Here is a 12,409-nt window from a genome sequence, read left to right as displayed (position 1 = left end):
CATTCTGGCTACTGGCTTCCTTCAGTCCCTTATACATACAGAGTTCTAACCAGTAGCAGGATTTTCACAAATACCGCTGCCTCTGCCATAGACTAGGTAAGCCGAAGAATCTTTAATAAGGCCGCTTACTCTTGAGAGTCCTTGAAAGCATACTTGGCAATCTTGGTTTAACATGACATAATTTCTTGGGCTTTGAAAAAGTCCAGAGCATAATCTCCAAACAGATTATTGCAGTGAACTCTATAATTTATTTTTCTTGAATTTAAAAAATAGTGATTAAAAGATAGTCCATAACTACATAAAAATAGAAAAGAGAGAAAAAAGCAATCCATATTCGTATCTTCCAAAAGAAAAGTATTGTTAACATTGTTGAGTAGAGTTTTGTACTTTATTTTTATATAACGAAATTTTAAGTAACTTTCCACATTATATTTTTTATGAGTTTATAATATTCCATTATATGGCTATATCATAAATAATCACTTCCTTTTGATGGAAAATTAACTTCGGATTCTTCTCTACCACAAATAATACTTTCATAAACATGTTTTTTTCATAAAGCAATTTTTGATTTTAGGGTTATTTCCTTAGACCATATTTCCTAATTGTGTCCCTGTAGGTCAAAAAGTACGCACGATTTTGGAGTGATTATTCCATAATGCCAAAGTATGGCAGTGCCCACTCTTAAGTTCTTCCTAAGACTGGATTTTCTCAATTTTTAATATATTTTCTAATTGGGTAATAGATAACTTGTTTATTTTAAAGACAAATTTCTATTTATTTTATTATAAGTACTTTCTATAGAGGTTCGTGGTTCAGTTACATTTTCCCTTGTTTGTACATGTTTTCACTCCTTTTTTTATTGCAAGAATATTGTCTTTAGGTTGATAACTTTTCAGACCACTTGAAATCATCAGCAGTAAAGGTACACAGCCCACACATATAGAATAGAAAACAATGTATAAAGGACTTTAAGAAGAAACAGGGGTATTAGTTTTCTTGGAAAGTACTTGAATTGACCTCCAAATTATTCATCACACAATTTATAGAAATTAACCATTCCTCAGTTTGTTGTTCTTTACTACTCCTTGCAAAGCACTGGATTAGACATAGTTAAAAAGAACAAAGTTCCTAAGGCATATCTGCTCTGTATTGGAGAGAGGTTGCTGATAAAATTGTTAATTAGCAATTTGTCAAGATACCCATGTCGTTGTGTGTCGTAAAGTGCCCATGGGCCAAATGTAAATTATTCATAAATTAACATAGGAAAAGCAAAAGCCAGATCAGCAAGTTGAAGGTCATAGCTACCTGATATACTGACATGCTAATCAACCCATAATTATTAAAGATGAATATAGATAGAAATAAGCATTTCTGAACAAAAACTACACATTATCATGTACCTTAAATCACTTAATAAAACTTCCAAATTGAATTTATGAAATTGTTAAAAGTCAGTCTCAATTCCTCTTTAATAAATGTAAAATTTTTCTAGTGAGACCTATACAGTGCAGACACCTAGAGCACCATAGATGGCGTTAGGGGAAAAACCTCACAGGATTTATTTTCCACTAATAACAAACAGAACAAAGACATTTTTTTTCTGATTGATAAATGCTAACTTACACCTACTTGGCAAGCAACTAAATGTGTCTATACAACAATGTAGATGATCTGTCACTCTTGGTTAGTTACTTTCAGTTTCCATTAAGGATTCATCTTAATGCTATATGATAGAAAATAATGTTTGTGTGCATCTCAGATTTTCTACTATCATAAACAATTTTATTACCAATTTGTCAGATCATTTCAAGTGAGTAGATATCCCTTGGGCCCTACGTGTTTAGAGCACTTTTGGCTGCCAGCTTTATCACGGTGACGACAACCCAGGTCCTACTTTTGGTGATACTGCAGTAACGGATATGTTTCTGATAGAACTGGGATTTCGGTTTGTCAAACATTTTGTTGATTAACAGCTTCCCACCACGAGAATTGTCCACGTAGCTCAGCTCCAGGGAATTGACCAAGGTGTCCACGAGGGTACAAAAGACCCTCAAATGGGTACAAATCAAGATCTAACAAAAAATAGTATAATTTATTTATTGAGCATTTTTTATTTTTTATTTATTTTATCAACATATATTACTTGTTTCAGAGGTAGAGGTCTGTGATTCAACAGTCTTACACAATTCACAGCGCTCACCATAGCACATACCCTCCCCAGTGTCCATCATCCAGCCACCCCATCCCTCCCACTCCCTCCACTCCAGGAATCCTCAGTTTGTGCATTTTTTTATGTGGTGTATCTAATGAGGAACTTTTTCATATATGTCATGGGGAATTCTTTATATATGAATTTTTTTTTCTTTGCTTTATCCCTTATGACAATGTATAAAAAAGCTAATGTTATGAAAATCACTTTACAGATGAGGAAACTAAGGCTGGGGGTAAATAATTTCACCAAGGTCCCATAACTTGTGGCAAATGTCACCAAGCCAGCTCTGATCTCACAGCCTGTGGTTTTCACCACCATGCTGGATCTAGAGTGTTCAAGAGTGTGGTTTTCTTCAAGGCCAAGCCATTGACCCTAGAGCCACTTTACTCTTACGACAAGATACCACATTTGTATGTTGCTGTCTATACAGAGAGTAAAGAAATAACCTGGCTTCCTCTGGGAGCCTCCTGACTCCATTTCTGATCCACAAAGCTGTAGGGATCTTTCTGCTGCTTTGCACTCTGATTACCATTTCCTTTCTATTGCACAATCAGCTTCGGTCTGGTGCCCTTTAGAGAGTGAGGAAGAAGTTTTGTGCTAAAATTTTTAAATACTTTTAATCGAATGCAAATAAAATGATCAAACTCTGGGAAAATGAAATCCAAGGTAATGATGCCAATGTAACACTTCCACACAGAGCCAATGCTCAGTGTTCAAAGATTCCTATAACCTGTTGATGCAATCATACTTCTAAGGGAACGAGTCTGTGCTCCTGAGTCTTTTTCCAAGTTTTAATGAGCATTCACAATGGTAAAGCAATTTGCTGATTCCTCCTTAATTTATTTGTGTTGAATAGAGCTTATTCAGCCACCAGGAAATGTGCTCAGCCTTGTGATAGCTAAAACATAGAGAAGTTTGTGAACACTTTTGAGAAAATGAAGGTTGTTTGGAGAAAAAACAGAAGAGGAAGAAATCGCGGGCTTGGAGGATATTACAAAGTAAGCAAGTCTGGTAACCAAGAAACACAGACAGAAAGGGGGCGTTGAGAGAAACCAGCCTTTCCAGAGAAACACTTGGCCCGGGATCATCAGGAGGGTCAGCTGGGGAGAACACATCCCTTCTTAGGCCTCTTGTGATGTACAAAAATCCTCTGGTCCAAGAGCACTGACCCATGCCTTCACCACTGTTTTAAATAGACAAACTCTAACCGGACACTTCACAGACAAGGCAGCAAGGACTTACGTGCAATTGTTCGTCTTCAGGTATGAGCTGCCAAACGAGTAACTCCTTCCTGGCAAGGCTTGGGGAGGCCCAGAACCCACTGTCTCTTCCCTCCACATTTTTCAGACCAAAGTGAGTGTTATAAAGGTGAAAATTGAGAGATAATGTCTTTAATGCTTTATAAAAATATACCAATTATTCTTTTTCAAAGTGTTATAAACGCTATTTTTTTAACTTTTACAAATATGTAAACGATTATTCTAAAATGTTCCTCCTTGTGTTCTTGACTGTAGAAGAAAAAATGTTGTGTCTCACTCCCAGACCACGGAGGGAACTGATTTATATATGTAATTAGTGTGCCTTTGATAAACCAATCTTTTGCGTTGAGGTGAAGATTTTGGTAATTTTGTCACTTATTTTTAAAATGTTTGATGTTTCAGGAGGTTCTAGAAGTCATTTTTATTGAAATCCAAAAATGGGTCTATGATGGAGATGATTTGCTGATATCGCTGGTGGTGATGGGCCATTGAGAGTTTCCAATGAGATCGTGACAATTGCTTTGGAAACTGGAATGCATGGTGCCATGTGAAAGTGTAATTTTGATTTGGTATTAATAAAAAGAATAGCAACAGCAGATATTTGTGTTTTTCATCTTGTCTGAAGAAATACACAGCTGTACTGGATTGTGTTGAAAATGAGGAGTGAAGAAACACCCAAATGAGGAAAAATATGAAGCCAAGCTTAATTTTCTTTCAACAGCAAGTATATATCATGCTTTCTCTTGCTTCAAGGCATTGCCACATGGAGTTTCCTTTCCTCTGCTTGGACACCCCGACCTGATACCTCTTTACTTGGTTAACCTCTTTAGTCTCAGTTTAGGCATGACTTGGGAAGATGACTTGCTAAGATTCTTGCAGAATTTGAGGAGGAAGCCGTGTTTCATGTGTGGTTTGTCATGTGGACAGCATAAAGAGGCCATGTGTGAAACTCTTCTTCGCAGAATAAACTAACTCAAATGAAGGAATAGTTTGAGACAGAAATGACCATGAAAATGTCATCCTTGCTTCCTTGCTCACATTCCCTTTCCACTCTAAAATTTAGAAAACTTTGGTAGAGAGAGGGCTTGGTCATCTCCAGTGTTTGGGAGGGGGCTTGAACCAATTTTATGTGGATTCCAGGGGCTGGGAAGCGTCACCTGACATCTGGAAGACATGAGCACAACCAGAAGAGTGTAACCTGTTGTCAGGAGGTTATTTGGTAGACAGGTGGGGGCAAAAGAAGAGAAAAGAGTGATCACTTTCATTTATGCTACTTTTCAGTATGTATAGAGATGCCTGCATCTTGTTTAGGTGATTCACTGATCTGTCCCATCCATCTACCTCTCTGGATCATAGATTCACAATGTTGTATGTTTGTCAGGTCTGCTGGGCTCCTAGCAGGAGGCTCTTTTATGGATGAAAGATAAATTTATAGACAACAGGACAGATAGCATACCTAGAGATAGCATCTTATAACCCTAGTAATCTTCCTAGAAAATTCAGATCTATAAAAACCTTTTCACAATGTACCAACAATACAGAACAGATGATATTCTATCCAGATGATTGAAGGGCTCACAGAATAAAACTGTGGCACATATAATCCAGTAAAAGTGTTTGGATCTGTTGTTGTCCTTCTTAGCTTTTGTTTTAGAAGAGATTTGACCAATGTTTGTGGGAAAAAAGTTGTCAGTAAATGAATGCATTTGGTAGATTTGTTCTCTCCCATGCCTTTACAAGTGATTTAATGGTCCATAAAAGACCTTTTTTTAAAAATAATTTTAAGATATGTAATTTATTTAAACTACAGTATTTATCATAAAATCCTTGAATAAAGAAACAATGGAGAAGGCAAAATATCATGATGTGTAGATACTTATACCAAATAGTTCAGAAAAGTTCAGTTTGTAAAATCTACTGAACTCCCCATAGTAGTTTCCGGTTGGACCTTCCTTCTCTGCTGGTGGGCAGTTAGAAAAGATTTTGGGGCAAGGACTGTGAAGATGAGGAGGTGCCCATGGCTATTCAGTCATGAGTGAGAGTCTTCAGCTGACCAAATATTACTGTTTTATGAAATTTGAGACAATTGCCAGAATTTAAGAAATTGCAACATTAAGAGTTGGTTAAGGACTCTTACTGTCAACAGGTGGGGAGAAATCATGGTCTAGAACCAGGGCATTTGTCCCTTAAATCCTGCAACTAAGGGAGTCTTTGTAACAGGGTCAAATTAACACATGGTACACTTATGTTAACAGAATTCAACCAGAGTCCTGAGAACCACCCTTTTTGAAGAATAGCAGCATTGACCTTTGCAAATAATCCTCACAAGAACCATTTTGTGCATGGGCTTTGAAGTCGCAAGAGCAGAGTTTCGATGCTGGCTCCACTCCTCAGTAATTGAGCGACTCTGGGCATCAATTAACCTCTCTGTGTCTCTGTTACTTCACCTATAATGTGGGGATAATTATAGTATCGACCTCATCTATATGTGCAGAAATAATAATAGTGTCTACCTCAGAGGTGTTTTGAGACTTAAGGTAATAAATGTAAAGCATTTAGAACAGTATATACTTAGCAAGGTCTCAATAATAGTAGCTATTAATATCTTTTTCAATATCCCAAATTTACAAATGAGCAAGCAGAAGCTCACAGGGCCTCTGTGCATACTACACATTATGTCTCCAGAAAGTGACAGAGCGGGGAATCAAGTCCGGTTGTACCTGACAACAAAGCACATATTCCTTCCCACATCATCATTTTCCAGGTCTGCACACAGGCCAAAATAAAAGAATAAAGAGGAGCAGTTCATCTGTTTGGTTAGATCAGGGAGAGAGGCAAAGGGATGCTGGTTGTGGCAGAAAGGTGAGTTTAAGACTCAGCAGTAAGGTGATTGGAGCTGGTGCCTTGGTCTAGGGTATGACTGTGGGCATGACTTAAGAAAATGAAATAAAATAGTTGAAATTTGAAGCTCTCCAAAATTTTATCCTACCCGGGAGTATGTGATAGAGGATTGTAAACCAATCTCTTCGTATTGCGTGTCTTCGTTTTGCAATTTGTGACATAAAAAGAACAGACCAAATCATCTTTTACTTCCCTTTCACATGTAAATCTTTGACTTAGTGACACAATCAACGTTCGGTTTTGCCTGATCAAGAAACTTCCATCTTTCACATTTTAAATGAACTCTTTAAGCGAACCCTATCTTATCATGAATAAATATTTGTTGAGTCCTGACTAAACATATAAACCATGGCAACCGTTTTAAAAGAGTTAAAGAGAGACGTTCGTGTTAATCCTTTGCTGGTCTCCAGGCACCCCTCCCCCCCCGCCGCCTTCCAGCAGGAAGAGCAGCGCATGCGCACAAATCATTCCGTGTAAGCAGAAAGCAAGTACTTCTCTTTCAAACATTGAAGTAAAATGCCACTGCCATTCAAACCTTGGAAGGTGTGGGGTGTGAGCAGGGCCTAGAATTTGAACGTGCAGAATAGAAGAGAAAAGAGATGCTTTGATTAAGTTGAGAGAACATGAAATACTTAGATGAACCAAAACAGCCTTTGCTGGAGTATAGAAAGTGTGAATGAATGAAGAAATAGAAGGTGAGGTACAACTTCTTTATTATTTTGTATGTGTGTATGTATTTCTTTATTTTTTAGAGAGAGAGAGCATTTATTTATTTTTTAGAGAGAGAGAGCATGAGCGAGCAGGAGAGACAGAGGGAGAGAGAAAGAATCTTAAGCAGGCTCCATGCCCAGTGCAGAGCCCTCCGTGGGTTTGGACCTCAGGACCCAAGATCAGGACCTGAGCTGGAACCAAGAGTCAGAGGCTTAACCATCTGACCCACCCAGGCGCCCTGAGGTACAACTTCTTAATATGTACAAGCTCCATAACCAGGAGCTGCGGGGTCAGGGTTAAGTATTTGACAGTAGCCTGGGGGCAATAAGGAACCATTCAAAGTGTTAAGCAGAAGATGACTAGACTAAAGCCATAGTATTTTGGAAGGTCTGTGACAGCAGATGGTTTGGCAGGGAAAGGAAACTGAAGGAAGGTCAGCCAGTAAGGAATTGCCATTGTTAATCTACATCGTGGAACGAACGGACAAATATGTGTCTTTGATTGGAGTACCTGGTTTAGCCCGTTGGTTGCCCATTAATATGCTTTTTGAATGAATAAATAATGGTTTAAGGTTAGAAAAAAGATGAGAAAATGCTCTGCTGACCCATAATAAAATCCAATAGACCTGAGCTCACAAGGATTAAGGTAATCCTGACAAAAATATAATAGCATTATAGAAAGCAGATTAAAGAACAGGAGTGTTTTTGTGCACACGACCAAAAATACAATCTAATACATTAAAATGTCCATGTTATTTGCAGAATTGCTCTGTTTGATATTTTATTTTCACTCATTTCCGTATATGCAATCAAAACTCCAATATATTTCACATCCAAACTCGTGCTATGAAATAGGATAGTCTGGTCAAACAATGTTGTAATTATACAGCCTCAAAAAATTTATACAGATCTTTCAAAGAAAGAGTTTCCCCCACAATCCGGTACTCGCTCTGTTGGTGAGCCCTTTGCAACATTTTCCCCCTGCTTCAGTTCAGTTTTGGGAGTGTGCGTGGAGGGTCCAAATGAAATAAAACTGGGTGAGGTGAGTCACTTAAATTTTAATCGCCACAAGTCTTCATTGATGGCTAGACAGAAGCCTAGAAAATATAACGACCATATGGAACAGGTCCTCTCCTTAAACAGTTTTCTGATCTTATTACCATGTGTAAAAGATATTATTTTCTATTGATCCTGGACACTTGGCAAATATAACTTGCAAGCTTACCCTAGAGCTTACAAAATTATCAGCTTTTATATAGTTGATTACTATTTCAAATTTTTTTGTCTGTCTAGATGTTTTAGTAATTTTCACACCTTTTCTTGTACAACCAACTTTCTTGGAAAGAGGGGGAGCTATGTACCCCAGTCTCCCCCTTAGTACCAAAGAGACATAGCCTCTCTTAGAGAAATGCCTCTCCCATCCCATTTTTACCTGCCTTTTTCCTTTTTATTCTGAGTCACAACCCTTCAGCAAAAGCAAGGAGAGGTTAAATAGGTGATTACTATGGAATGTCTTGTACAGTGAGGGTCTGGAAATAAATGCTGGACTGTACAGCTTGTTCACTGAGCTTCTCCATGGCCATTTAAATGCATATGGAGACCCGTAAGGACTCCAATAAAAGAGGTAGGCTGTGTTCTCTTACCTGATTCAACTTAGTATTTGCTAACTGGTTATTTGAAAAAGTTAGAAAATGGGCATCATAAAATAAGATACTTATATAGCTTGATATTTTATCCATCTATCTATTTAATTGGTAATTTGTGATAGGAGGCTAGACTCATTTTTAAATACAAGTTTACAGATTGATGTGATTTTATGCATTTATTTATTTTAGATCATATTCATAATGGATCCTTGTAGTTGCAGAATTATGGCTTCTTGAGAATGAGTTAGAACTTAATGACAATCAGGCAGCAATATGGGTGTAGAATCTTCTGGGACTTTCTCTTCCACACCAGTCTGTTTCAGTTGTCTTGCTCACACACAAACAATAGCATATGTAACAGTTTGTGTTGATAAGCCTTCAAACAAAGTTGTATTAATTTAAAAAGAAATGACAGCTCTTCATTTCTGCACTCGTATTTCCTCACTTTATTAAGCAGCTAATTAAAATCTATCATTATAATGAAAGAAAGCCTGCCCTGAACAGGTTTGGGAAAGAATACAAGTAGCCCTTTCTAAGCATAGGGCTCACCTAATGGGGGCAGAATTGCACAGTGCCTGTGGCCTGGCGCTGGCCAGCCATGTGACCTCAGGGTGCCGTGGCAGGGGTTTGAGCGTAAGGAATGGAGACCACCAGTCAACGCTTGACTTAGTTAAGAGGGGATTGATTAAACATGCTTATTCCTCCCGGCTTTGTCAGCACCTGGGTTCTTACCGAATTCCTAAAGCAGTTGCTTGTGTCGAGCACATGTAATACAGATGAGGTAGCTGGACCCTGTGTAAGTCCCCACAATATAGTTTCTTCTGCCTTTAAATAGTGGGTACTTTTCATAGTAAACCAAGCTGGAGCTGAGAACTAGCTATTATTATCAAGCACTCAAAATTAAGCAGGTATTGTGCTCAGTATTTTTAATCAATTACTTTATTGAATCTTTTTAACAACCTTGCAAATTTGAAACCAGTGTTATCAGCATTAGCAGATGAGAAAACGGAGGCTCAAAAATGAAAAGTGATCTCTCAGGAGTCTCATAAGTAATAGGCACAGGCTGCAGATTAAAATTCATATCCCTCTGAACATAAAGCTGAAACATTTAACCATTATGCTGTCTTTTACTATTGTCCCATTTCTTTATTAATACATTTTGGGAATCCATTTGTACGGAACCTGGACTGGATCGCCCGAAGGAAGAACAAAGAGGCACCTGGAGATCTCGGAGGATAGGAGGTTTATTTAACGCTGGTGGGCTCAGAGGAGAGTGATCTCCAAAGGTCTGAGCCCCAAGCACAAAAAAAAGGGGTCAATTTATACGCTTCTACTTCTGCATACTTGGCACTTTTGGCGCGTGCGCGAAGCAGGGCAGGGAGAAGAACCCAGAAGAGCCCCAGGGCAGGGGCTGGGACTCTCTCACTGGCTCAGTCGGCCATCTTAGGACACAGATTTTCCTTATCACATTGACTGGATTATGAAGGTTTCTCAACCTTGATTGCTTTGTTATTAGTCTTTCCCAAAGGGGCGCCTGGGTGGCTCAGTCCGTTGAGTGTCAGACTCTTGGTTACAGCTCAGGTAGGTCATGATCTCAGGATCATGAGATCAAGCCCCCTCCATCTGATTCCGCACTCAGGAGAGTCTGCTTGAGATCCTCTCTCCCTCTGCCCCTTCCCCCACTTGTGCACACATGCTCTCTCTCTCTTAAATAAACAAATCTTTAAAAAAGATATTAATTTTTAATGTCTCTGTCTAGTGTCAATACTAATTTCCAAATTTAAGTGATCAAAACTCATTTGAAATATATATGACAATATTTTTATCATTCTTATTTTTTAAGGATCTGAGAGTCCTTTTTAATCTCTATTCTTCATCCCCTCTTTCCTTTTTTTTTTTTCTCCTAAACATAGTGCATATTATGGTATTTACTAATGTCATGACTGGGCTCTCCTGCTTCCACCTTAGCCCCCAGCAGTCTGTGCACAGCTCTGTAGCCAGGGTGATTCTACTAAAACAGAAGTCAGACCACATCAGTTCTCTGCTCTGACCTTCCAGCAGCTTCCTGACTTACAAAGCATGCAAACCAAAGTCCCTAAAGACATTCGGGGGCCTTAAGGGATTTGCTTCTCCATCTTCTCACCTTTCAGACTTCATCTCCTTCTGTTCCTCCCTCCCTCTGCTCTAGCAACCGGTCTCCGTGCTTTTTATGAACCATCAGATGTGCTCCTGCCTCAGGGCTTCTGCATTTGTTGGTCCCTTTCCTGGAACCTACTTCTCTCAGATGTCTACTCCCTCGCTACGCTTTTTTTTTTTCCCAAATGTTACACTTTCATTATGATCTTTTGTTGCCCATCCCACCTAATATTATACATCCCAGCATTTTCTGTTCCCCTTTTCCCTTACTATACTTTTCTCCATAATACTCATCCCCTTCTAGTAGTATATATATTTTACTCATTTATGTTGTGTCGCGATGCCTGGTTTCCATCTGAGTAAAATGTCTGTTTCGTTCTTCTGCTGGATCCTCAGAGCCTAGATCAGTGCTCAGCACAGAATAATACTCTACATTTTGTTGGATGAATGACTGAAAGAATGAATGAATATTTCAATAAAAATATCTTACAAATCATAATGGATGTGGGTAGGAATGTGAGCATGTTTAAAAGCATGAGTGAAACTGTAGGCAGTTTGAAGATCAGCTATTTAGACTTAACATTTAAAGTAGGAAGAAGAAATTTGTAAGATACAACAGTATTGTATTTTGACAATGCAAAATTGTTATTTAATCATAAGAAATATTTTAAAAAGCTGAAATTTCGTCACCTCATGATAGCATGAAGGAAAATGTGACTGTATACATAGATAAATGACATACATATATTTTACACACACATATCTCTATATTAGAATCTGAGGAAGTAAATTCTCAGGTTTTATTCAGCAAAAAACACCACAGGACTCTGTCTTGTAGCATTTTATAATCTGCCAAGCCAACTTCATCTAAGTCTGTTACAATTAAGGGACAAAGAACAGTTACAAATGGACTGTATCAAGTAGTTCTTCAACTTAAAAGCTTGACTAGCGGGGAATTACATCAACCTGTCCTTAAGGTCTTGAGAGGCTTAACAGTTCAGGTTGATTAAATTACACAGAGGAAAGAAGCATTTTCAAATCACGCTTGCTCTATGAGTTTCCATGAGAAATTCAGACACCAAAAATAAATAAGCAAAGTCTTAACTCGGTGCAGAACGATGTCACATGCCTGCTAGGTGAGCAGACATGGAAAGATTATGCTCATTGTGGCTATTTGGAAGAAATATTCTGGCTTTCTGTTCTATGTTTTTGCCATAATAACTCCTACTCATTTGGCGGGAGAGATACATCAAGTGTAATTTTAAGATCAATATTAAAGGGAGGCATTTTTACTCCCAGAACAACCCAGCTGTATCTGCATCTGTCATAGCCACACAAGGGTTTGAACTAGAAAGCCTGGATGTTTCTGTCCAATTCTATTGTGGTACAAGGCTAACAAATCTCAAAATTCACAATTTGTCTAACACCACAAGTCCTTCTGAGCCCAAACCACGCCCTCTAGTTCTAGTCATTATTTTCCATGATCCTTAATTGTTCTAGAACATCATCTTTAGAAAACGACTAAACGAACAAATAATACCA

The sequence above is a fragment of the Eumetopias jubatus genome, unplaced genomic scaffold, assembly GCF_037043125.1.
Source record: "Eumetopias jubatus isolate StellerSeaLion01/CBP00866 unplaced genomic scaffold, mEumJub1_p1.0 scaffold_2, whole genome shotgun sequence".
NCBI classification, from domain to species: Eukaryota; Metazoa; Chordata; class Mammalia; order Carnivora; family Otariidae; genus Eumetopias; species Eumetopias jubatus.
This window is presented reverse-complemented; position numbering follows the sequence as displayed.